This window comes from Neomonachus schauinslandi, chromosome 8, assembly GCF_002201575.2.
Source record: "Neomonachus schauinslandi chromosome 8, ASM220157v2, whole genome shotgun sequence".
NCBI lineage: Eukaryota > Metazoa > Chordata > Mammalia > Carnivora > Phocidae > Neomonachus > Neomonachus schauinslandi.
Window position 1 is genome coordinate 100,288,303 of NC_058410.1, and position 24,506 is coordinate 100,312,808.

General features: G+C 39.9%; 1 pseudogene; it reads right to left on the reverse strand.

Annotated features, from left to right (window-relative positions):
* The window catches only part of LOC110582008, a 31,338-nt pseudogene extending 12,002 nt beyond the window's left edge, over positions 1–19,336 (reverse strand).
* Positions 19,337–24,506: the final 5,170 nt, after the last annotated feature.

Here is a 24,506-nt window from a genome sequence, read left to right on the forward strand (position 1 = left end):
TGATCACTTATTATATTCAGGTACCTTGCTAGCTTGGATGGGGGAAGAGGTAGTGTGATAACGAATGAGATCAGTCAGGTCTTCACTAGATGATGTGCTTTGTAATTCTGCACCTATAAAGGAGCTAAGAAAGATAATGAAAAGTTAGATTGAAGTTCTTTATGTGGACAAAAAAAGGCTGAGGGTTTTTTTTTTTTTAAGATTATTTATTTATTTATTTGAGAGAGAGAATGAGATAGAGCATGAGAGGGGGGAGGGTCAGAGGGAGAAGCAGACTCCCCACTCAGCAGGGAGCCCCATGCGGGACTCGATCCCGGGACTCCAGGATCATGACCTGAGCCAAAGGCAGTCGCTTAACCAACTGAGCCACCCAGGTGCCCCAAAGCTGAGGGTTTTTAAATATATCCAAATACAGGAAGATCAGCAAATTTGGACAAAGTTGAGGTTCAGACTGCAAGACCTCAGGCCAGTTGTGCATTAGATGTTACATCATCTCTAGAATGGGAGGAAGAATGATTGCCTTTCACAGGGGTTGCTGTAAGAATTAAATATGCCTTACTTCCTTGCGAGGCACATTTTAATAGTTTGAAATTGGCATGCACATTTAATGTGCTTTTTGTTAGTCTCCTGCCAATTTTGCCACCTGTTGTTATCATGGAAGGCTGGAAGGAAACTAGACTTTCTGACTGGAAAACTGCAGTTTACCTGTAAGTTTTATATACCTGTTTGGAGGTCAGGTCAGGGAGCTTTGGGCTAGATGAGGAGGAGATGAAGTGGGCTCCTATTAAAAAGGCCTACGTTGGCTAAAGGATGGAACAGATGACCAAAAGGGAAGAGATATTTTGAAGCAGTCAATTATCAGGGTTTAAAGAAATAAACAAAAGAAAAGCCATTATATAAAATGAGAGCCATTTACCATTTGAGGAATGTTTGAATCCTGACTGTGACAAAAAGCCAGGGAGATGGGGCAGATTTCTGTTTTGAGTGCCCTCCAGTTCTGTTAATAGACTATGTATGGTGGATATCACAACTTCACTCTCACTCTCCCCTTTTTCTTGTTGAATTCCATTGGAAATTTTATGTCTACTGGCATTATAAATACCTTACGACTTGGGTCTCTTAGTTTTTCATCATTTGCTTATGATACTAATTATATGTTAAACAGGAATGCTCTGGAACTTGTTTTAGTTGGGGGCCAAGGCCCATGAAACATTAGGAACCATATTGCATTACCTTGCATTTAGGAGCCGCTTAATGAATACTGGTTGATTGAGAGACTGATCCTACAGAAATTGAAGTGATGTCCCGTATATAATTAAGGCTGCTCTTGTAAGTCTAAAATTCCTCTTGTGATGCTTGTTTTTGTTTAAGTACAAGACATTATTTTTAACTACAAGACATTCAAATTTAATAGTTGGGTGAGCAAGGAAATAAGCCGTTTTATCTCTATTTAACAGATGAAAAAACTTAAGTCTAGACAGTACAGTGTTTTATTTAAAGTCACATGGCAAGTAAATTTAAGCGGGGACTCTGTTTCTAGGAAATCATGAATTACCCAACCACAACCACTCTCTCAGCCTTATATCTAGCAAACACTAGGCTAAAACATGTCCCCTGTAGAACTAAAATGATAGAATGGGTACCCTACGTCCCAGTGCATATTGTTAAGACTGGGGGAAAATGGCTGTATCTTATAAATTAGAAGGAAATAGAGTAGCATCATTAGATATTTCAGTCAAGTTCAACAGCTGGCCTCAATTCTTCTTTTAAAATGCAGAGTCTCAAAATAGACAGGCTAAGATTTATAAAAATAGATTTGTCTGTCACTTCTAATTTTACATTTTGCAAACAAGTTGTGCTTCAGTGAAAATTTGCAGATAGATTGAGCATCTGGCAAAAGGAAGATTGTCATGATTTTCATGGTTTGGATTCAGACTACAAAGGATAATTGGTAAAGATAATCTTTTGTTTGAATAGCCTAAATGATTTTACCTCACTAACTCTGACGACAGATGGTGAGTATAGTTATTATCAGTTCATTTTTGTGAGAGGAAGGAGACTGGAGGACCAAAGCACTGAGACCTTCCTCATTGCTGAAGCCACGGAGCATTGTGGAATGAGGTTCTAGCCTAGGTTTGCAAGCCTAGCTTTGTCACTAACTGGCGTTGTGAGCTGGACATGTCCCTGAATAACTGGAGCTTCCTGTACTCAGCTGCAATCGGACAGAGTCGATTAGACCTCCCTACTCAAAGTGTGGCCCATGGACCAGCAATACTGTCACTACCTGGAAGCTCATTAGACTCTCAGGTCTCACCACAAACCTAACGAATCAAAATGCATATTTGCAAAAAATCCCAGGTGATTTCTGTGAACACTGCCCTTCCAGAAGCCCTGGGTTTAAGGCTCTTAGCACAGGGTGACTGGTGACTGGCTACCAGCCCTAGTAGAATCCTTGACATAGAGTGCACTATGGGATGAATAAACAAATGAATGGAAAGGTCACCCAGTCAAACTTCAAAGACAAGTCATCTTGACCAACAAGACCTTGAAATCTCAGAGCTCCTTTTGTGAGTTGTACCGATTGTTTCCCCCACATAGAAGCATGAGAAGCCTGTGTTCTCATATACATTTCTTCCTTTTAAACAAAAGGATCTTACTTTCACATTAAAAAAAATAGTTGCCCCTCGCCTGGGTGGCTCAGTCAGTTAATCATCTGCCTTCGGCTCAGGTCATGATCGCAGGGTCCTGGGATAGAGTCCCGCATCAGACACCCTGCTCAGTGGGGAGCCTGCTTCTCCCTCTGCCTGCCGCTCCCCCTGCACACTCTCTCTCTGTCTCAAATAAATAAATAAAATCTTTTTTTTTTTTTAAATAGCTGCCCCTAACCTCTCTCTTCACTTACTGATTCTAAGTGGTACAAACACCAAACCAATCTGTCCTTTTCCTTGAAGCTGCTTTCTTTCTCTTTCTCAGCCCACCTGCTCAGGCATCACATTACTGCCAGGCCATTTGCACCATCTGCTCATTTAAGTGTCCGTTGATGGGAGGACAGAGGACACCTGGTGACCGTGAAGTTGGCCCAATACACTGAAGGGAATCAGCAAAGTGGTAAAAAGGCACGAAATGAAACAGACCTTGGGAATCCAGAGGGTTGAGTTTCCGAAGAAGGAGGGATGAGTGAAGCGGGTTATGCTTCTGAGGCCCTAGGCAGCCTTTTAATTTCCTGACCTTTTGCTCAGTGAGAACTGCCCTGTGAAAGGAGAGACATTCCTAAGGAAGCAAGAGCACATTCATTTTCTGCTGAACAGCTGCTTCCTGCAAAGCAAACGGTACATGGTGAGCCTGCTCTGGGTACCTGTTGGAGTAAGGATTGTTACATGTCTGAAAGACCACCTGTGTGTCCAAGCTGCTAGCTAGGCCATTGCTTTTAATTCTGCAAAGCATCTGTAGCCAACTGTTTATCATTTCTGAAAGCAAATTCAGACGGAAAGACCTAGCTATCACCTGCAGAAATATGGCTAGAGGGCTACTCTGGAAGATTGGGTCTCAGAGAACCAAGCAAAGGACCCCAAGACAAAGTTAGGACACACAATCCTAGACATACTCCAAGGAGCTTCAACGGTCTGTCAGATGTCCCCTTCTCAGCCCAGAGTTACTGAAAACCAACTGTCACACATTTAGGTCATGGTTTCAATTCTTAACAGAAAGTGACTGTTTCACCTCACCCGGCAGTATGCAAGTTCATTAAAAACATTAGCCGTGGTGGGCATGAGGATATTTCAGTCTCTGAACCTTAACAGAATCACTTCAGAATTCATTGTAAATAGTTAGTCAGAGCCATTTGTACCGAGTAAGTGTAGTGACGAAGAAAGTCGTCTCTGGGAATAGGATCTTAATTTCATAATTTGCTTGTATGACTATGGGCGGATTAGTGTTTCTCTGTCCTATCTGTCAAATGAGGTGCTGATAGCAACCCACCTCACAGGGCTGTTGCAAAGACTGTGTGTACCGTGTAAAGAACTAGTCTGGCCTATAGTTAACTGTTACACAGTTTGCTATTATTTGAGAAGTGCGAGTGTTCTGAAACTTGTTTTCTCTCTTTTTCTTACCCACAGAAAATAGACGCTAATTATGGAAACTGTTAGGATCAGCATTCTGCATGGATTCCAGGTGATAAACCTCTTCCATCTTTTCACTTCCTGCCAAGCCTTGTTTCCCATTACCTTATTATTTGACTCCTAGCTCTGTGGGAGAAAATAAGAAAAAAGAAATCTATCTAATGATTCTTTCCTATAGTGTCTTCCTTGTCAGCATCTGCTCCATCTCTAGTAGATATTGATGTATTGAAGGTTCCCTCAAGCTTGTTCAAACAGGGAATTAACTTTAAGTCTCAGCGATGAGAGGGGGCTTAGTTGGAGCCAAAGTATCTTGCTGCCCTTAAAACTAGTCCAGGCCCTCACAATGGGGTAAGTCAAGAGTCTCAAACTCAAGTGCCCACAGGGGCCTGAAAGAGGGAAGTGCTGTCAGCCTCTCTTCTGTTGCTCACTTTGGACAAAGATAGGGTGACAGATACATATGGTTGTACTTCGAGGCAGATGATTGTGTAAGAGCAGCATCAGCAGCCTTACACACTAGATCTCAGTTTGGGAGAAATTAACAAGTGGTGAGCGCTGTGGAGAAATGGCACCCATTTGAGCTCAAGAGGGAAGCTGCTACTCAGTTCACGTGAGCCCCATGTTGCTCGATTTTCTGATCTTTGACGAGAAACCTCAAATGTGGAATTTTTTTTCAAGTAAAATCTCCAGATTTTTTATCAGCTGAAAATTTCAGATGTCAGAACATGGAGGGGGACAAATAAAGCATGTTTACCAGTTGAACCTAGTCTGTAGGCTTCAGTTTTGGGTTAAGTTACATGCACTTAGATCCCTCTCCATGCCAGCCAGTAAATTATGAAGAACACTGTACATGCCTAGTGGAGGGCTGGGTGCTGTAGGGAGAGAGAAAATCTTAATATTGGTCAGGAGATAGGAAGGAGTCTCATCCTTGAGGGCTTTTTCCCTTTTCTCCTTTAACTTTTTATTTTGAAATAATTTCAGATATACAGAAAATTTGCAAAAGTAATGCAAAGACTTTCCATAGATCATTCACCTAGATTCTCTAAATATGGCTAATATTTTACCATATTGATATTATGATTCTCTTTGTCTTGTTCTTTTTTTTTTTTTAAAGATTTTTTATTTATTTATTTGACAGAGAGAAAGCAAAAGTAGGCAGAGTGGCAGGCAGAGGAAGAGGGAAAAGCAGGCCCTCTGCTGAGCAGGGCGCCCAACGCAGGGCTTTATCCCAGGACCCTGGGATCATGACCTGAGCGGAAGGCAGCCGCTTAACCCACTGAGCCACCCAGGCCCCCCTCTTTGTCTTGTTCTTAATCTCTCTTTGTATCTCCCTTTTTCGGTTTATCTCTATTTGTGTGTGTGTTTGTGTGTGTGTGTGTGTGTGTGTGCGTGAGCATGCACATGATTTTCCTGAAAAATTTGAGAGTAAGTTGAAAAATCAATGTCCTTTTACTTCCAAAGGGTTTCATGTATTTCTTAAAAGCAAGAATATCTTTGTACATACCATAGTGTAATAGTCAGATGAAGAAATTAACATTAATGCAGTGTTATTATCTGATCTTTAATGATCATTCAAATTTCATGTCCCAATTTCTTTATTGCAAAAGAAGAATTTCGGGTCCAGAATCCAACAGTGTCCGTGTTGTCTCTTCATAGTCTTGTTTGTTGGCTGCGGTGGGGTGGGGAAGCAGTTTCTCTTTGTCTTTCATAAGAAAAGACAAATCTCTTTTGTCTTTTATAACATTAATATTTTAGAAGAGTACAGGCGATTCCTCAATATTTTAGAAGAGAAGAGATTATCTTTCGTTTTGGGTTTGTTTAGTATTTCCTAACGATTAGATTCAGGTCATGCATTTTTGTCAGGGATACCAAGAAGTGATGTTGAGTCCTTCTCCATGTGAGAAAGACACAATGGGAGTATTTGGGGAAGACTGTCCATTTGTTTTGGGAAGAGAAGCATTAACTGTACAAGTTAATGTCAATGGCCTTTTGCTATTGTTTTTGTGATTTTAACCTTGTTATTAGATGATCTTACTCAGATTCTTTCAGTCAACATAAAGGTTTCTCCTCTTCTCCCACTCTGTATTTGTTTTCATCATGAAATATCCAGATTCTTTGGATCCATTTGGTATTGAGATTATATGTAAACCTAGGCAGTTTGATGAATTGTTAGCTGAAATAACAACAAAATAGAGCAGACAGGACTCACCATTGAATTTGGCATCAGGAGCCTTTCCCACTACTTGGGCCCTCAGAAGCTTCAAATATGAAGTAAGAAGCAGACTGTGCATTATATAGAGTGTAGAGATGCCTAACTACTTCATCCTCACTTTGTTTTTTTATTTTTTAAAGTTTTATTTATTTATTTGACAGAGAGAGACACAGCAAGAGAGGGAACACAAGCAGGGGGAGTGGGAGAGGGAGAAGCAGGCTTCCCACCCAGCAGGAAGCCTGATGAGGGGCTCGATCCCAGGACCCTGGGATCAGGACCTGAGCTGAAGGCAGACGCTTAACGACTGAACCACCCAGGCGCCCCCATACTCAATTTAATAAAAGAAATATTTCCTGGCATTTATACAATTTTGAAGAATACTCAAGACTTTATCCTATTATTGTTTCTTTTTTATAAGACAAAATAGTATGCAGGTGAAGATTTTAAAATATTAGCATGAGAGAGTCCTGCACTGGAATCCTAGTTTTGTTCCTTGGGACAGTCATTCTGTGGAAATGCTTTATGAAGCCCCTAAATTTGAGCAGCCTCAGAGAGCAGCAAAGCACAGGCTCTTAAACTAACAGGTTCTAGTTGGAGCTTTGGATTTGCCATCCGGTATTTGTGGAATTGTAGACAATTTGCTCTCTGGAGCTCAGTTTCCTCATTTGTAAAATGGAGGATTATCTTGCCAGACTCTCACAAGGATTAACAAGGTAAACAAAAGAAAAACATTTAACTCAGTGCACTTGGTAGAGTCCAATAAATGTGGATTTTCTTCCATATTCTTTTTTATCTAGGCACCTTCAAGGGTTTACTAACTCCCTCCTTGTTACAAAGTCCATTGGGAGGAATTTCAGTACCTAGTTATACCAAAAAAGATTTGGTAAAAAAAAAGAGGCACAGAATTTAAAAAAATTTTTCACAACCTGGCATGTTGGACATATGCCCACTCTCCTTACAGTCCTAAAATCATGAAAGCAAATATTGATGATTGGGAAGTCTTTACATTAATATGGTACGTTTAACCAAAATACTTGCAGAATCAATTTGGCAGTCACAAATAGGAAGCCTCTGGATCTTGGTTCTATGTAGAAATTCCCTTTTGGTAATTTAAGCAGTTCCTTACAATTGGAACTCAAGAATTACTGTGACAAAGTAAGCGACAACGTCTTTCATGTGTTGAAAGGAGATTATCATGGACTGAAGGAACATGGTCCCATGTAGAGAAAATTGCCCCCTCAGGTGGTTCTGACTCACCGGTGGAGTGACAGTGTGCATGTAAGCCTGCCTTCAGCTTCAGTGGCTCACAGATCCACTTTCGTTCACTTTAGATTTTTGCAGGCACATGACATCATAGTCCTGGTAAAGATGAAACAATCTTGAATTTCTATTTTCTCACCTTTATAGGAAGTTACTTCATTGTTGTACAGCTATTTCTGCTTTTCTAATGTATTTGAAAGGAGTAAGTCATCAGAAATAGGGTAGGGAGAATGTTGAAGAAAGGGAAGGGTGGTGTCATCATCCACTTTTTTTTTTTAAACGCTGCTTATATTTGGGATGACCATATGACTGATTATCCAAATAATACTATCCAATAACCATAGGACTGATTATCCACTCTTACTTTTGAGAGAGAAAGAGGGTGTTATTAGTAATTTTACTGAGACAAAATAAGTAAACTGAGACTGACCCAGGCAAACCGGGGTATATGCTCATGATCTCCTTGAGGACTTGTGTAATTAAAATTAATAGGAAGGTTACACTTGAAGAGAATGGCTAAATAAATAAAGCTGCCAGTGGGCAGTAATCCCACTTACTGCTATCCCCTATCTCTGTCCTTCTCCGGGCTGGTTAGGGCTCTCCATTGCAGGCTTGTCACCATGATTCAGACTTCACCTGGCTTTTCTGGAAGAATGTATGTGGCTGGTGCCCCAATTCTCATGACCCATTTCAGAGAACTGAAGATTTGTCTTAGCAATTCCTTCACAGTTAAAAGGTCTGTTTGTGGTGATCTTAGTGTAGTTGTCTTTTTTGAACAGAGGAATTCCTGGTCACAAACAACGGGAAATCTGGCGCTAATGTATTTGGAAAGTGGCTGTTTTTGTTTTAGGGAGAGGGTTTTTGTTTGTTTGTTTTACCATGGAGGCAGAAGCCTTCTTCCCCTTCACTTAACAGTCCTGTGTCCTTGTGAGCCATGGGCGTCTATAGCCTTTTCATGAGCCTTTGTTCAGTTGTCCCTCCCCACAGGCAGAGTGGACAGTGTATTCAGGGTGGCTTACTCATGGAGCACAGGCTTCTCATTCTTCTTTTTTATTTTATTTTATTTTTTTAATTTATTATTTATTTTTTTTAAAGATTTTATTTATTTATTTGAGACAGAGAGAATGAGGGAGAGCACATGAGAGGGGGGAGGGTCAGGAGGGTCAGAGGGAGAAGCAGACTCCCTGCTGAGCAGGGAGCCCGATGCGGGACTCGATCCAGGGACTCCAGGATCACGACCTGAGCCGAAGGCAGTCGCTTAACCAACTGAGCCACCCAGGCGCCCTTCTTTTTTTTTTTAAATAAAGATTTTATTTATTTATTTGATGGAGAGATAGAGAGAGCCAGAGAGCACACGTGGGGGGAATGGCAGAGGGAGAAGGAGACTCCCCGCTGAGCAGGGAGCCCGATGCGGGGCTCCATCCCAGGACCCTGGGATTATGACCTGAGCCGAAGGCAGACGCTTAACTGACTGAGCCACCCAGGTGCCCCCAGGCTTCCCATTCTAAAGAGGAGTACAAACGAGATCCAGAGAAGCAAAGTGAGATGCTTGCTGTCACAGCATTTATTGTGTGACAGCTTTTCTGACCTAAATAAATTTGGGTCCAGTTGATGGAGTAGTCTCAGGGACTTCTGAATTAATAATAGGGATAATACAATAATAATAGTGAAATCATAACGTGCTCACCATGTACAAGGCATTGTTTTAGGAGCCTAATGCATGCTACTACTTTTAATCAACATTTTAATCAATATTTAAAATTTTTCCCTCATGGTAAGTGCAAAATTTAGACTTTTTTTCCTTCATGGGGTATAGAATTAATTGTTTGCAACACATTAGCCCTGTTTTGTTTATTTGCCAAGAAAGCTTTGGATAGATAGTTTTTCTCATGTAACTGAGTGCTTTTAGCTCTTTCCTTGTACATTAGAGGAGTGTTTTTCAGCATACATCTTGCTGCTTTTGGTTCAAGGCTGAATGCGGCTTTGTCTTGCAGTGTTTATATTTGTGCTGTAGTAGTGTGGACTCATATGATTAGGTAAGGTTTGTTGCTGGAGGCAATATTATGCAATTGCTTAAAATCTTATGCAGTTCAGATGGTTAACAGTCTTCAGTGGCATTTAACTCCTGTTTTGTGTTTATTTGTATTCAAGTACTTTAAGACAGGAGTTTAGTTAGCTTCCTGGGGTGACTTTCTGCCTGATATTATTATTTGAGTTACATTTCAAATATAGCAGGAGGCAGGGTGGTGAAGGAAAAAAGGAAAGGGAGAGAAAAAAACATGGGTCACATTGTCATTCATTACCCATTAAATGTTTAGGAAGTATTGTTTTCCTCAATACAAATGAGAGATACAGTTAGCCTGAAGGGCATCACTTTCTATGTAAATCCAAGGGGAAGGCTCCCTGGGAGTGTTGGAGTTGGGTGTGGTTGGCTACAGGCTTTTCACTGTCCAGTTCAGGTCCCAGTGATTTTTCTAGGAGTCCTGGCACCGAGTTGGGCACTAAGTTAATGCTCCGCATGTAATGGACTGGAGGGATGAAGACTTAAGGAGAGAACTGAAATATAGTAGAATATTAGAAGGGGTTGTTTTGTCGTGTTGAAGGATGCCAGGGTGGGCTTCACTGTGGATTATAAAAATGAAAGAAAGATTGATAATTATTTATGGTAGGTGTTGAGCAGGAGGATCCAAGTACCAACCCCAAGTGAGGACTCCCACCACTGGAGGTGGGCGAGCAAAGATCAGAACACACTGAACCGTTAGGAGTAGGGCCCACAGACCTTCACCCACTGCCTCATGTAGGCTTCAGAGTCCCTGCGGAGAACAACTCGACACACGAGGCAGCAGTAAGAAGAGTATGCTACTCAGAGAAAGAAGAAATAGAGCAAGATCAGGGTCTGGAGTACGGCTAACAGGCCCGTCTGATAAGCATTCAGGGGAGTGGACTGTATACAGGACTCTGAGGCTGCAGGCAAAGACCCGGTTCTCTTCCTCCGGAGGCTGATGGACTGGTGGGGCTGGCTGGCCCTCAGTCATAGGACCCACAGGCTTATGCAACACAAGGACATTCACTTGTGTTGAGTTGTATTGGATTGTATTGGGTAGTACTGAGGCGTAGTGGGTTGTATTGGGTAGTACTGAGTTGTATTGGGCTGCGTACCCAGAGCAGGGGAAAGGTTTCTTCTAATCGGGAAGAATCTGGGGCTGCATGACAGCTCCCGCCAACCTTCCACATGGGTGAACGTTTCAGGCCCCGAACACAGATGGGGCAACCCTCAGAGTGCCAGATTGCAGGGTAGCCGTGTCCACAACATAAGAAGGGGCAGAGGGGAGTGAAGGCTCAAACTAGAAATGTGCTCCTGGAAAATGAAAACGTAGTATGGTTATCTCCATCCCTCCCCTCAATTTTATGAACGGCAGACATTACTAATCAGTCATGGAAGTTTTTCCAAATAAATTGGGATACAGTCAGAATCCTTTTGCTTTTTATCTTCAGAATCCTTCTTAACAAATCATTTCCTGTGGCCATTGTCAACTACAGGGAGTTAGTGTATGATTTAAAATGTATTTATTAGAGGACTACAGATCTTGTGAAATTAAAGACATGTCGGCTCTGAGGTGGGAAGAGAGCAGAGGACAGGTATCTGTATTGAAACGGCCCTGGGAAAGGGTGTCAGAGGAAGAAGAGAAGATCCCAGTAGGGGAGAAATGGATCTTATAGACTCAGCTGGGTTGGCATGGATGGATGAATGAATGAATAAATAATGAGAGGTACATTTGAATTAGTCAGAATGTCTGTATTCCCCTCATGGCATTTCCTTCATTTTTAAACAACCTTGGGCAAACCCCATATGTCAGATATTTCCTAGCAAAACAAAGATCAGAAGTGCAGCATTATCCTGATAATTCAGGCAAAACCTGCACTTCTGCTCGGAGTACAGAAAATACCACTGGGGAAGAGAATTATAAATAAAAACATGTTTTTCTTTTATAACAGCATGTCATTACCATCTTTATGAATTTATATGACATCTTTTACTTAGGAAAGTAAATGGAATTCCATTAATGTTTATAAACGACTACTGAAAAACTATGCAGTGTAGGGTAGCATTACGATCCAATACCCAAGTTAGGGGACTGGAGCTCTTATTCCTGAGTGATTAGGCTAAACTCCCGATCACTCATATTTTGACTGAAGCATTCCAATAAGAAGTGAAAAATTTTCTAAATTGTATATTGAAGACCAAAACATGTAGCCAACAGAGAATGCCTTCATTTTGTATTTTCCTAAAGTTACTTGGAGTTATGTTCGCATAGTTTTAACCACATATCTTGGTGTACTTAATGATGTGGTGCTCACAATTTTACTTCTTTGCTTCTTGCTGTAGATGATTACCTATATATCTTCACTTCTTTTGATCTGTTCAATGTAAATTAAGAAGAAATTTTATTACATGCATTTCAGTTGTCAAAAACTAAAAATATGTAAAATTCTATAACCTAAAGCAACTCCTGTTAACAATTTTGGTAATATATACCCTTCTAAAAAACACAGAAGAGATTATTTTTATACATTCTTTTATAAAATGACTTTGTACTGGGGCGCCTGGGTGGCTCAGTTGGTTAAGCATCTGACTCTTGGTTTCGGCTCAGGTCATGTTCTCAGAGTTTCGAGAATGAGCCCCATGTCAGGCTCCGCACTGAGCGCAGAGTCTGTTTGAGATACTCTCCCTTCCCCTCAAGCCCCCCCGCCCCCCGCTTGCATGCACTTTCTCTCAAATAAATAAATAAATAAATAATAAAATCTTTTTAAAAATTTAAAAAAGTAAAATGACTTTGTGTTACTTCCAATATGTTGTGTGATAAATATCTCCTTTCTGTATCAATAAATTTATATTTATGTAAGATAGATATATCATTTTTCATGGTTGCCTAGTGTTCTATTCTCTGGGTTTAACACAAGCTACTTAACCAATTCTTAATTTTGGATATAACATTTATTTCCAAATTTTGCAATAATGTAAAGAAATAATATCCCTGAAGTTAAGGATGGAAGCTGGTATCCATCCTTAATATTTTGCTGGGGATAAACCTTGGAAGTGCTATTGCAGGGACAAAGAATGTGCACATTGTTATAACTTCCGCTGTAGCTTGCTGATTGCCTTTCAGAAAGGTCGAAGGTGTTTTTTTTTTTTTAAAGATTTTTTATTTATTTATTTGACAGAGAGAGACACAGCGAGAGAGGGAACACAAGCAGGGGGAGTGGGAGAGGGAGAAGCAGGCTTCCCGCGGAGCAGGGAGCCCGATGTGGGGCTCGATCCCAGGACCCTGAGATCATGACCTGAGCCGAAGGCAGACGCTTAACGACTGAGCCACCCAGGCGCCCCAGGTTGAAGGTGTTTTCACTTTGAATGGCTGCGTGCGGAAGTCTAAGAAGCCTTGATATTATCCTTTTTCTTTCTTTATTTTTCATCTTTGCCAATCTGATAAATTGTGCTACTGTATCTCATTTTAATTTGATATTTTAAATTTTACTTGTGAGTTTGAGACATGTTTATTGGCCCTTTGTATTATTTGATTTGTGCATCACATATACAGGCTTTTGTTATTTTTTTTCTGTATGTATTGTCTTTCTTGTTGATTAAAAAATAACTATTAAGTATGCAAACCCATGGGACTGTCTGAATTTTATAATTTTAATAGATTTCAAAATATTCTATATCAAGATTTTGAATTGTGAGAATCCACACTAATTCCTGCTTTCTTAAACTGTTCTCACTGCAATGACCATTAGTAAAAATATGACCTTGGCAGAAACTGTTCTGAACCACCTTCTTAATGGTCTTTAATAGTAATGAACTAAATTGTAACTGAGCAAAGAATAAAATTTAGCTATTCCAAAGTAAAATAGAAAATGGAATCAATTATACTTTTCAGCTAATGGCAAGGTCATTTTTTCTTCATTTTCTAAATATTTTAGGCTAAAGTAGATTTTCTCATGGACTTTTTTTTGAGGGGGGTGGGGGTGCCGATTTGCCAGATAACTTCTTCCATTCTGCATTGCTTAATAATGCTGATATGGACAGAGCCAGATTGTTAATGATCTGAGGACCTAAACTTCAGATGAAACAAAGATCACAGATCAAAGTGATTTTGCCTTGCGGGGACTCATATCCAGGGTCAAATGCAGGCTCTTGGTAGGTGATTGAGGAAGGAAGGATAGTCTGAGGAGGAGATAGGGTGGCAGGTTCTTCATCAGCTCTGCCACAAAGCACTTTCTGAGTGTGACCCCCATGCTTAAGAATCATCACAGTGTGACCCCCATGCTTAATATTCATCACACTAGGGGCACCTGGGTGGCTCAGGCGTTAAGCGTCTGCCTTCGGCTCAGGTCATGATCCCGGAGTCCTGGGATCGGGCCCCGCATCGAGCTCCCCGCTCGGCGGGAGGCCTGCTTCTCCCTCTCCCACTCCCCCTGCTTGTGTTCCTGCTCTCGCTAACTCTCTCTCTCTGTCAAATAAATAAATAAAATCTTAAAAAAAAAAAAAAAAGAATCATCACACTACATCCTGATTCTCCACCAAGCTCAAATCTGAGAGCTTCATCTTTGATTCAGCTGGTACACTGGAATGGATATTCATATCTTTATAGACATGTTGCCTTCCCACCCCTAATTTTTTTTCCTCATGGTGCTTGGTGTTAGGGTGAAGGGCGAAGGCCACATTTGAACATAAGTCAGGTTTTTTTATTTATGTGGGGGAAAGCCGGGGGCGTTTGCAGAACTTAAAACAGAAATCAAACCTTTAAAGGTTGACTGTATATGTCCTGCCACTCATATTCTCTTCTGGCTTCTAACTTTCCCTAGGCTTAAAATACATCTGGAGTTGCTGCTTCCTTTGTTCTTCAGAGAGTTCATTTCTTATTCTTTAAAAAAAGCACACACACAAAACAAAAAACATTTTTTTTAAAAGGGCAACAAATAAAGTTTTTGTTGATCATAATTTCAAAGCCTTGTTGCCTACAACTCAGTAGAACAAAACAGGACTTGCTGTTATTTCAGAGAGTGCCATGCTGTACCCTAACTTGGTGGGCTTCTCAGTGGGCAGTTCCTCAGCTGAGTGGTTTACTGACTATGAAATTAAGAGGAACTGGGGCAGGAGAATCAGCCACTGGATTTTGAAATGAAGACAGATGAGGAAATGCATCTGGAAAGAATGCTAATTTAATATATCCCAGTACAAGCATATCTTAGAGATACGGTGGGTTTGGTTCTGGACCACCACAACAGAGTAAATATCGCAATGAAGTGTGTCACCTGCAGTTTTTGGTTTCCCAGTACACATAAAAGTTGTGGTTACACCATACTATAGTCTGTTAAAGTGTGCAATAGCGTTATGTATGTCTTTAAGAAAAGTACATACTTTAATTTAAAAATATTGTTAAAAGATGCTAGGTATCCTGTCAATAGCTTTCAATGAGTTGTTGTCACTGATCAAAGATCACCATAACAGGGGCACCTGGGTGGCTCATTCGGTTGAGCATCTGCCTTTGGCTTGGGTCATGATCCCAGGGTCCTGGGATTGAGTCCCACATCGGGCTCCCTGCTCAGCGGGGAGTCTGCTTCTCCCTCTCCATCTGCACTCTCTCTCTCTCTCTCAAATAACTAAATAAAATCTTTAAAAAAAATCACCATAACATATAATAATAATGACAAAGTTTGAAATACTGTAAGAATTACTACAATGTGACACAGAGACACAAAGTGACCAAATGCTGTTGGAAAAATGGCCCCAACAGATTTGCTGGATGCAGGGTTGCCATAAACTTTCAATTTGTAGAAAACATAGTATCTGCGAAGCACAGTAAAGTGCAATAAAATGAAATATGACTGTATCTTTAATAAAAGAGCTACAAAGTTTGGCATCAAATCTGCTTCTAATCATACCTCTTAGTGGTTAATCAATATAAATATTATAGATGCTAGTTTATAGTTCATTAAAACAATTGGTTGAGTGCCAGGAATGCTATTTAGGGATTTCAGCCACATTCAGAATGTATCATAATTGATGAGAATAACTAAATCCTTGACTTGCTTCTTATTGTATAATATACATATAATCTTATTTTTTATCACAGTTGTTTCACTTAAATATTTAAATAACAAAGATGTTCTAGGCTACTGTGAGGAAAAAAACATGATAACAAGGTGAGTACATTTTCTGCATTAAATAGACTTTATGCTTTCATTGTGATAGCAACTTTTGATGAAGTGAACGTTTTGGTACGTTCAGTCTTAGAGAAATGTATATTTCTTATCTCTGCCCACTTAACTGGTTTTTCCTCCTCTGCCTAGAGATTCCCATTTCCTCTCTTTGTCTATCCCATATTCCTAATCCTGCTCATGGAAGTCTTGACCTTTCTCATAAGTTCATTCTCTGTGGCTATATTCTGGGAAGAGAATATAAGCCCAGACAGACAAGACCCCTGTTGTCCTTGAGTTTATAATCTACAGAAATCTTCCTTGATTTTCTCTTTCCTCAACTGCTTCTGTTCCAGTTAGAACTACTTGCTTTCCTTTCTATATTGCTCTTAAAGGCTTTGAAGCTTAAACCTTTATCATAGTTATTTCTCTGCTTTATTGAGGCTTAAGTGCTGATCAATTAAATTGTAACCCTTCTTCCCACCTGAGTTCTGAACCAGTTAAGATCAAACAGTAAGGTGAATGGGATATAAAATAAATCTATTTTGATAAAGCTCAAAATGGGCAGTAGGCGGATGGGGTTCCTGACACCGAACTCCAAAATTAGACAATTAGTTCTTAGTAAAAAACTCCCTAGAAAAAGTGAACACTGCCATGTGCCAACTCTGCTAGGTATGGTACAGTATGAGAATGAACTTCCAGCAAATCCTAAAACTTAAAAGGTAAAGGGACTAGAAAGGGGGTGTCTATGCATGCCCAGTTTGTCTTCTCAAGCTGGACATGAGGGAATAAAAAGTGTGGATTAGGCCAGATGTGGGCTCCCTCCACATCTGGATGGGGAAGAAGTGTTCCCATCCCCACACACTCTGCATATTTCCCTACCAGTGGGTCCTTTCTGAATTTATTTTTTAATACTGCAGAGTGGCTAGAATGCAATAGGCATTTGCAAATTATTAAATAAATTTAGTAGAAGATAAGCACATTTCATGGATTTACTCCAAAACAAAGAAGACTTGAATGTTCTTGGACTGAATAAATTCTAGTATTTACTACTTTGTAAATAGTATATTCTACCTCATGTGTATTTTCATGATATTTACACTGTCAAGATAAAACGTTTAATCGTTATAGTCAACCATATCCAGTCTTGTATACTTACTGAGGCAAAAATGTGAACATGAGTATCTTAAAAAATTCTCAGTGAATATGGTGGCAATAAAAACTTCAAATCACTGCAGACTGAATTATGTGAAAAAGGTCTGAGAAGACCTCCCTGTGATCCAAAGAGCTTTTTTAGAAATCTTGAAACTTTATAACAGCATATGGAACTGAAATCTGGGATGTGGTAGAAGAGAAATTCAGGAGATAGGGACACCTTGGCAGCTAAGCTTAAGAAAGTCTGATGCTATTTCAGCCATACATTTTAAATATTCTTAATTAATCTATGTCCCCATCCACCAACCATGTGATGTCAGTCTTTGCTGATAACAGAACATCTGCTGACTTGGTCAGGGAAGCAGCCCTTCATTCAATCGGAGATATGGTCTGATTTTCCTAACAGCAAAGTTTGCCTTAGGGTTTACCATTAATTAATTGTGTCTAAATATTAAGTGACATCCATTCTAGGGTGTGAGCAAAACTCCCCTCCAGGGTACATCCTCTGTGGAAAATCTAACATTTCCATTATGAAAGCCAAGAGGATGAAATACTTTTAGAAATGTGGCTGTTGAGTGCAAAGGAGGAGGCAAATATCTCCTACCAATTGAGGAAAGAGAAAAGAAAGAGTAAGAGAAATGGCTCCAGGGAAGGGGATGGTTAGAGAACTGATTCATGCCAGCATTCAAAGAAATGGAATAAAAAGAAGGAAGAGAGAATCGCAGGCTGGCTGAGGAATCTTCCTGTATCAGAGCTGTAGAGTCCAACGAGCCATGGGGTTGTTGTGATGGACAGGAAGAGGAACTCTTATGAGAACTTCACCTTGGAAATGCTTTCCTTCCATAGGGGAGAGGTTTGTCTGCAAGAATAACTAAAAGCTGATGGTCTTGGGTCATATAGAATTATATCAAGTCTTTTGTCCTTTTATTTCTAGAGAACTGACTTTAGTTTGAGATCAAATTACAAAGTAATTCAAGCTGTTTGCTTCATGTTCAAGAACTAAATAATGTGTTAGATCCGATGCTGCAATTTCTTATTCCTCACAAGGAATGATTTTGTCCTGAGGAAATGATTTAAGCAGGATCTTTTCTCCTTTTGGACATCTCTGAAAACTGAGACCCCCTGTGTCAACGTAACTGTTTGCGCTTAAAATTTTTTAGCCAGAAAGATCAGACTGCATACTAATAAATAACTTTACCCTCTGCTTCAGGATTTTCTTGTACACCAATTTGTCCAGGCAGACATTGGCTTATATGGGAAAATAGCTATTGAAACAGGACAATAGGTTTCTCACATGGACTAAGAGCAGTAATCAGCTCATCAAGACCTGCTTCAAGATCCTTGCCCACTATGTCACAAACTTTGCCCAGTCCAAGCTGTGACCTCTCGAAAGACCCATCTTTAATTATTTGACCCCAAATCCCTTCAGTTTCTTCCTTCAATCTGGGAGGCAATTAGGACTCTATACCAAAGTAGTGTTTCCCCATGTTAGAGGAAGTTTAATAAACTCAGCTCTGTTTGACCCCACAAGATTTGGTGGTCTTACAGGTAACTGAGGATCTATCTAGTCTGTAGGTAGAAGCATCCACATGGACACTACATACTCTCAGGATGTTATCCAGATTTTTCACTTTAGTATAGCGGAAACTAGGCATCAGAGTTGTCAGTGAAACTGGGGAACAAGTGACTTAGTTGAAGAGACCAACGAGGTGCTATACTTGAGTAAGAGCCTCAGGAGAGCAGGTTTTGAGACATTAGAAGAAAATTAATGGTCTGTAGAACTGGAAACCAGTAACCAGTCTCTTCTCTTGACTATGAGGTCCATGCTTTGTGCAAGAATGAGATTCCCCCTCAGATTTCCAAGGAGACATCCAGGTTTTGTTTAGGATCCAATAGTGGAAAGAATGTGGTAAATAATTATCTTATTCTATATCCATGAGGGACCCAGATGTAGAGGAGAAAGTTTTCATAGAACAATTAGTGAGTCCTTCTTAAAAAGTGAGACCTGAATAGGATTTGGCAATAATAACTCAGTGACTGGACTTTTTTAGGACTTGGAACTCTTTTATTTCTGAAGATGTAATATAGACTTCCAATTCTCTGACCACATGCCTTATATTTCCAGCTGTCTCAATTCTTTTGTTTCATCATACCTGATCTTTTATGTGGTTGATATCTCAACTTTTTTGTTCATTCCATCAGCTCTTATATTATTTTATTTTTGGCCTAGGATCCATTGCTTCTAATGCTTACCAAATTTCTCAACTCCATTCTCTTTTATCATTCCAACATTCCATTCCTGGATGGGTCCTACTGACTGCCTCTCTAGCTTCTCTGTCTGGAGGGCTAAGTTTTCTGAGTACTGCTGGAGAATAACCATCACATATAAATCCATGGTCTCTAACCGCAGTTGGGCTCTTACCACTGCCTAGGAAGTTTTCTACAGGTTCTTGAAGCACTGCCTCACTAATTCCCCACAGCTAAATTTTGAAATCTTCCCTGTTCTCCAAAGGGCACCTATCCATCTGCCTCCCTTTCACTTTCAACATTACTGAACAAACAAAACTAACACTACCACCACCAACAAAAACCACATCAACAACAGCAATAATAACCAGGTAGGGGATTTTATTAATGACTTCAGCTTCCAGTAATTAATTATTTTTTAGAGTTATATTTGACATACAACACTGTGTAAGTTTAAGATGTACAACATATTGATTTGATACATTTATCTTGCAATCTGATTGCCATTGGAGTGTTAGCACTTCTATCCCATCACATAATTATCATTCCTTCTAGCCCTGGGAACACTTAAGATCTAGTCTCTTAACAAGTTTGATGTTTATAATACAGTTTTGTTGTCTATAATCACTGTACTCTGTATTAGGTCTCTAGGACTTATTTACCTCCTAGTTGCAAACATATGCCCTTAAACAGCCTCTCCCATTCCTCCACATTCCCCACCCCCACCCCCCGCCCAGCCCCTGGTAGTTGTACTTATCTTGTCTTCATCTTCTAAAATAATGGAAATCGTGTATATTCCTGAGACTGACCCCCTCATGAGTGTCCTAGCTCTAATCCATTCCCACCTTTTCAGGTGTTTGGTCCATCTGTGAACTTATTCCTGTCTCTCCAGTTTCTTCTCCATAGCCTCTTTTGTATCAGTCTTTAAATAGGCTCAATTGTTTTCAATTTTCAAAAAGAAAAGATAGCCTTCTACAACCTATGCTCTTCTCTAGTCCCACTCACTTTTCCTCCCTTCTCTCTCTTGTGATGTTTTTGAGCTGTACTTACCCTCTTTAGTGTATGGTCTTTCACTCACTTCTCAACCTGCCTTCTAACTCTTCCCTCTGAAATGCTACTGAAATGGGTCTGGCAAAGGTCACCAATGAGTTTTTCATGACTTCATTCTTTAGGAGTTTTTCATCTTTATTTCTTTTGTTTTACCTGCAGGGTTTTATGTTATTGAACAAGGAAAGCCTCAGAGAAGAGTGAAGATAGACATTCCAGGCAAGGGAGTATGCCATAAATAAGGAGGGTGTCATGGAATTCAAGGAGACAGTGAAAAGATATTTGGGGCAAGGCATAAGCTTTCTATAGAATAAGGGGGATAGGAGGAAAGTATGTTGGTATTAGATTGTTGGAAGAGCCCTGAAGACCATGTCAAGGAATTCAAACAGTATTCCACAGTGACCAAGGATTTTTTTCTCAAACTATTGGAAAAGAGAACAGTACACAGTATGAGGTGTCCATTATCATTTATCTGTCACTGTGTTTCAAACAAGGTGACTCAGGCTTCCTTATGCTTATGGCATAAATCATGGGCAGTTGAGGTAAGGGAAACATAAGGAATACTTTTGCTTTGAGTTTGAGGCTGGGCAAAAATTTCCGTGAGATCCAGGAAGGCAGTTGAAGATACAGGACTAGCTTTGCAGAAAGGACAGCACAGACATGCAGATGAAGGAGTTATTCCTGGAGAAGTGAGTGCTGAAGTATTCATCAAGATCTCTGTTGAGACAAGCAAACCATTCCCAAGATAGTTCCTTCCTTCCCTTCAATTTGCCTTTTTTTTTTTTTTTTGGCACTCAGAGAATTCCTTGCAGTACATTTGTACAGAGTTCCATTTTATCTTACATTTAAACTGTTGTCATTCATAGATGATACCGTTTTTGTTACACTGATAGGTCCGTTAGTGACTGGTGGGTAAGGCACATTTTTCCTTTTGACAGTTGGCTTGCAATTTTTTTTTCTGTACATGCTGAATTGCTTTCTTGCTCTTACAAATATATTCAACATCACAGTTCTGCCACATGACAGACAGAGAAGGCCCTGGCAGATTCCAACCTCAGGAAGAAATTATGTCTGTTTCTATAGTACTATTCAGAGATCCATGTATGTATGTCAGGAGACACCTTTGTGTTCGCAGTGGGCTTCCACGAAATGAAAGTCATACGATGTGATATTCCTTGATGTCATTTTAACCAATTGGATCACTGTGTTTTAAGTTAATTGTCAAAGAGTAGATTAAAAATTGGATTCTGTGTGCTTTTTACATGATTTCATAAATATTTTTTAAAGTAAAATGTAAGGGTTGATGCTTGGATTTGATGTATTTCTTGTGAAGTTTGGGATCTATAAACAGACGATTGTACAGTTCTAAGTATTAGTGACCAAATATCAAGCTCCTGATGATGTAGATATACAAGTAGATAAAAAACTAGAGTGTTTGAAACAGCTGATAAAGTCTGCAACAGTTTCTAATCTATTTTTGTTGCATTCTAGCAGAGATCCTGATCTTCCTTTGGTTTGTGTGACATCTTCAATTAGAATTCATCATGATTACAGGATACTAGAGTTGTCACTCTTTCTTTCTGGGAGTGTTGTATTTGCCAAAGACTCTTTCAATGTTCATTCCGAGAAACTTTGCCCAGTATAATGTCTGTGTACATACCTATACATATATGTAATATATATAATATTATATTTAGTGTCTACTTCATATCCTTCAGATGTCAGTTACTGCAGGTTTTTTGAGAGTAGGGCTAGGCCTTTCTCAATATCTCGCCTCTGCACCACACACAATTCTCGGTACGTAGTGGTTATACAATTATTTTTGTATTGAGGTGGTCTATTCCCTATTTACTCCCTCATCTCTATTATCTATTGATGACATTTTGTGTGTATATATCTGTTTGCCAAATTCTGTACCTAGACTTTGGATAATCAATATTACCACAATATAATTGTTATAATATTATTTCAATTTTGGGAGAAAAAAAGGCAGCTAAATGATGTCACCTTTATTTGCATTCAGACAAATCCTAATGACACAGTTTGCTCGAAGTCCAAGAAGTTTTCACACTGGGATGGGAAGTAAATGATCTATAGCTCTTAGCAATCATTTCTGAATAGCCATATCATACCTGTCTAGTGAAGAACACTTTGGTTGCTGAATAGATAGAATTGTCCTAGCTATGTGATTATAGGGCCCTACTATCCCAGTATCTCAGATCATATGTTCTTTTTGCAGCATTGTGCCTGGGGCATTTCAGGGCAAGGTCCATTTTTTCCTGAGAGGAAATGTGTTGGAGTGGGATGATCTGTCAGTCTAGAAGGTCTAGATCAGTGGTTCTCAGAGTGTGCTCCCCAGACCAGCAGTGTCAGCAGCCCCCAGGGAGGTAACCAAAATAAAAGTTCTCTGGTCCCATCTCAGGCCTATGGAATGAGAAGGTCTGGGGGTGGAGCCAGCAGTCTGTGTTTTAATAAGTCCTCCAGGTGTTTCTGATGTGCAGGAAAGTTGGAGAGCTGCTGGTCTAGAGAGTGGTTGAGCACTTAAAGAAAGAGGTCATTCAACATGGAGAATGTATGACTTAGAGGATGTGCTTCCTATTTTCATTCCTGCACTGATTCAGTTTGCAAGTTTGAGCCTCAGGTTTCCCAGCTATAAAATGAGGGGTTATAGTTACAAAGTTAGAGTTACTATATCTTACTAATTCTGAACTCTGACAGTGTGCTGCTTTCCCAAAGAGGAAGTTTTCTCTAGTTAGTCTTGTGGCTGCTACATGGTAAATAATTTCTGGTTTCCCTTTCAGTCAGTCACATGACTTGGTATTCAGAGGAACATTAACCTAAATGAGACAAAGTAGCTTTATAACTGGATGCTTGACTGATTCTTAAATTTCGGTGGCCTTTTGTAGTGAGACACCTACTGTAATTCTTAGCCCCACAGTCAGCATACTCGGTGAGGCTATGGGACCAACTCCTGGTTTCAACCTGCCAGTCCAAGATGTTCCAACAGATAAGATGATTGGGTGTAAGTGCTCCTCATAAAATTCATCTCTTATTTTCCTTTTTCCTACATATTATCAGAGAACAAAGGGTGGGAGTGTCTAGAACAAGATAGGCATTTGTTATCTGGTAAAATTAGTATATTAAATATTAAAGTTTATAGTCTAGATATGATTGCCTAAAATGAGTTCTAATGGATAAATTCAATCTTTTATACCAGCTCTAAAACAAATACAGTTATTCTTCTAGTCACCTAGGTATACAAACTTGGAATCTTCAAATAATTCATCTCTTTCTTATACCAATGGTCATTATATATTGTCCTCTTAATTTTTTTTTTTTTAAGATTTTATTTATTTTTTTGACAGAGACATAGCGAGAGCAGGAACACAAGCAGGGGGAGTGGGAGAGGGAGAAGCAGGCTTCCCGCAGAGCAGGGAACCCGATGTGGGACTCGATCCCAGGACCCTGGGATCATGACCTGAGCTGAAGGCAGACGCTTAACGACTGAGCCACCCAGGCGCCCTGTCCTCTTAATTTTTCATTTATGCTATTTTGAATTCATAATGGCCTCTAGATTTTCCATATTGATGCCATTGACCTCAAAGTCTCTGTGTGAGGTTTTGTAATCCATACCTCAACAACAACAGTAGCTTCTTAGTGGGGTTTGGCTACATGGTCCTCAAACCTTAACATGAGACATAAACTTGACTCTAAAAAAGAGGCATTTCCAGTAGGCTATTTTTGACAAATTAGATTTCAGGTTTAATAAATAAATGCCATACATTTTCTTGAACAAACAGAAGGCAATGGTTTATTCTTTTTTTTTTTTTAAGACTTTATTTATTTATTTGACAGAGAGAGATACAGTCAGAGAGGGAACACAAGCAGGGGGAGTGGGAGAGGGAGAAGCAGGCTTCCCACCGAGCAGGGAGCCTGATGCGGGGCTCGATTCTAGGACCCTGGGACCATGACCTGAGCCGAAGGCAGGCGCTTAACGACTGAGCCACCCAGGTGCCCCGGCAATGGTTTATTCTTCCTCAGATGCTGTCTATACAGGATGGATCTAATTCCAGAGGTCACTCTAGTGGAGCTTTTAATTGACTCTTTCCATGTTATACTAATAGCATATATGAATACTTGACTTCAGTCTCAGACTATCTGTCTGTCAGTCTGACACTTTCTTCAAACAAAATATTATTTTCAGGGAAAAAAAAAAAGTCTGAGACCCAAAATAGAATAGGACTGATAAAATTGTGTTCCAGTTTGTGTAA